This window comes from Lycium barbarum, chromosome 10, assembly GCF_019175385.1.
Source record: "Lycium barbarum isolate Lr01 chromosome 10, ASM1917538v2, whole genome shotgun sequence".
Classification (NCBI taxonomy): Eukaryota; Viridiplantae; Streptophyta; class Magnoliopsida; order Solanales; family Solanaceae; genus Lycium; species Lycium barbarum.
The window spans coordinates 22305332-22308995 of record NC_083346.1 but is presented as its reverse complement, the minus strand read 5'-3'; positions in this window follow the sequence as shown (position 1 = coordinate 22308995).

The following is a 3664-nucleotide window of genomic DNA, read 5'->3' as shown; positions in this document are numbered from 1 at the left end:
TCAACCTCTACCGGTGGTACCCGTCCAGTTCTCCTACCAGCCACTGACTTCCCCTTCTGGGCCACTAAAGCTTTCTTCGTCAAAGGCATCGCTGAAATCATAACACACGATTTGGAAAAGGGAATCCTTATAACATGGCTCTATCGCATGATGTAAGATGAGAAAGAAAGGTCAATTTTCCAAAATGTCCTGCAGCCTCCTGTTTATAAGTGTGGTGCACTGCACACTCATCAACTGGACTCTACTAGACGGCTTGTAGACAACCCTAGGACGAACTGCTCTGATACCACTTTTGTCACGACCCAACCGGAGGGCCATGACGGGCACCCGAAACTAACCTACCGAGCACCGCAAAACGTAAATCTTATAGTCATATTTGAGTGGGCCATAAAGGTAACTCATAAATATCATGATTTGTAAGGGACACAAGCCCAAAAGCTATATATATATATATATGTGTGTGTGTGTGTGTGTGTGTGTGTGATCCGTCTCCCTGTCTACCTGCGGGCATGAACGCAACGTCCACAAACAAAAGGACGTCAGTACGAATAATGTATTGAGTATGCAAGGTATGAATAACAACATAATACGGATGTGAGAGTAGCAAGAGATATGAGAGATAATGTCACGACCCGTCTAGAGGGCCGCGACGAGCACCCGGTGCTAGCCCACCCGGGCACCCCTTAACTTACATTTATGCTTACATCTAGGTGAGCCATTAAATTAAACATATACATCTATTCATTCATCATACTAGTCCCATTGGACGACAATGCCTTTATATCTTAATTGGCATCTATGCCACATCAACGTACATGAGCCGACGAGGCTATCAAAATGATATACAAAATATAGGCCGACAAGGCCAGACATATCTAACCATATACACGTGACTACGAGCCTCTAAGAAGAGTGTAACATATCATATGAGCGGGACAGGACCCCGCTATGCCCATAATTATGTAGACAAAAGAATAAGTACCCCAAAAGGTATGGCTCCGAATGAAATGGAGCTCTGCTATGTAATCTCTGAAAAAGCAGCTATGGATCAAGCCTGTCTCCCTGTGTACCTGCGGGCATGACGCAATGTCCACAAACAAAAGGACGTCAGTACGAAGAATGTACTGAGTATGTAAAGCATGATCAATATCAGTATAGAAGCACAAAGAGCAACATAAGAAATAGCGTAGGATGGGAGATGGCAATATCATCGTCATATGCACTTACTTGTCTTTCATAGGAACTTTCCATTGCTAATACGTATTTGTGTACATACATCATTATCCGTATTCCACAATAGTACTCGTACCATATTTGTGCTCGTATTCGTAAACAGGCCCTTATTCACATTCATACACATAGTAATATCATATTCGTATTCATATCATATACATAATCATGTCATATACATAGCATTTACATAGCATACCCGACCACGTAGGATCGGTGTTTCATACATATCCTTATATAACATACCCGACCATGTAGATTCGGTGTTTCACGTACCCGACCATATATAGGCTCGGTGATCATACATACCTGGCCAACCAAGGCTCAGTGTTATCCATACCCAATTCCAGTGGTGTGCGCGCGTTACGTAAACATACATACATATACATCTATACATATACTACCCGACCATATAAGTTCGGTGTTTCATAGTGGCCATACAAGGGCATACATACATATAGCTCATAAGCATCTTTACTATTATCATTACCATCATCATCGTCATCGTTATCATCATCGCTATTACCATTATAGTCGTCATCAATATCATTATCACTATTATCATCATTCATCACACTTATCTTTATAGGCTTACTCGTCATACAAGGAACGTAGTACAATCGTAGCATATCAAGAATCGTGAGCTTAATAGCTCGTAAGATCGAGTGATTTATGAGACATCACAGACTTATGGAAGATTTAGATGTTTGGCCAAAGAACCATACCTCATGAAAGAAGAGTTAGCCTTACATACCTTTTCCGTTCGACTATTTACCACTTGCACGTTCTCTTTCAACGGTTGTGTTTATACCTTCATTAAAGTCATACTATCGTTAGAATCGACAACTAGCACACATGGCTAAAGCTAGAGAAAATCAGACAGCATCTCCTTTATTTATACAACATTCCTCCATATCGTAATTCAACTCCTAAACGTCAACAATACATTCACAATACCATAACAATGACCATTAATCATTTACGTTAACCACATTATCTAGATTTCTCAATTCGCTCCCAATTCACCCATATTCATGGTCATATCACCCGACTTCGTCCATTCATATAAAATTCCCATTTTCATGATCTTAACATCATTTATAACACATTCATATCACAACACAACAAGAACCATGGTTCAATTCAAACTATCTCTCAAAATGTCACTATTCATCATTCATGACCCATTTTTCTATACTCATCTAATGTCCAAGAATTTTAACTCTCAAATACCTTAAACAACATATATATACCATAAATCTTACCTTAGATGTTGTAGGAACGAGCATTAGTCGAAATACTCCACCTGAGCAAAAAACCTAGTTTTCCTTCAATAAGATTTTCTTGACTTGAATGATCTTAATGGGTTTCCTTACACTTGATTCACTTGATTTGTGTTTTTGATGACTAATAACCCTTGAAATCTTGTGGAATAAATGTAGAGATATGTTTTAGAGAGAAGGGATGAAATGTGGAAATGAAATAATAAATTTGGTCCCTTATTTAATAACCCAAAATTTGATCTTAAGTGAACAGCACAGTGGTCGTAAACTTGGTTTACGGTTCGTATTCCAGTTTACGGACCGTCCTTCGTGGTCGTATTTAATCATAACAGAACCAGAAACGCAGGCTGAAACATGGTGATTTACGATCACGGTTTACGGGCCGTAAACCACTTTACGGTTCGTATTTCAGGTCGTATTTAACCATTTGATCATTTGGCAGAAAGTTGAAGTTTTGGAAGCCAAAATACGACATGGCAGTTTCCGGACCGTATACCACTTTACGGTCCGTATTTCACTTTACGACCAACTGGCCAGAATGCAAACCTGCAACTTTTCACATTTCCAAAACCTATAATTAGTCTTTGTGGAGCATAACCTATCTCTTATTGCAATTGCCTTCAGAATCTTACTTAGGGTCGTCAAATGTTATTTCTTACTCATGAAAACATCGGATACTCGTACTCCTCGCGAGCCCATTCACTTGGACAACAATGGAGGATTTTTTTCCGAGGTGTAACAGATAAACTATACATATATATGCCTATTAAGGTGAATATCATGCATGTTTTCTCTTTTTTTTTTTAAAACATTTTCATACATATACATATATCATAATACCGTACCCGTCCATATAGGCTCGGTTTTATCCGTACCCCGCCATAATAACGCTCGGTGTTATCCGTACCCAACTACAGTGGTGTGTACAATAGGTGTCATAACCGGTCGACTATAGTGCGGCTCAGTGCGAAAAAATAGCTACATATATATAAAGCATGAATGAGAGCCCAAAAGAAAAGCTATAACTCTATCGGAGTGACATAAGGTCGGTAAACCTCCGATTATCATTATGGAACTATCATCATGAACATATCTCACCTTGAAGGAACAATAATCATAAGATGAGATCAACTTCAATAAAATAAGATCAA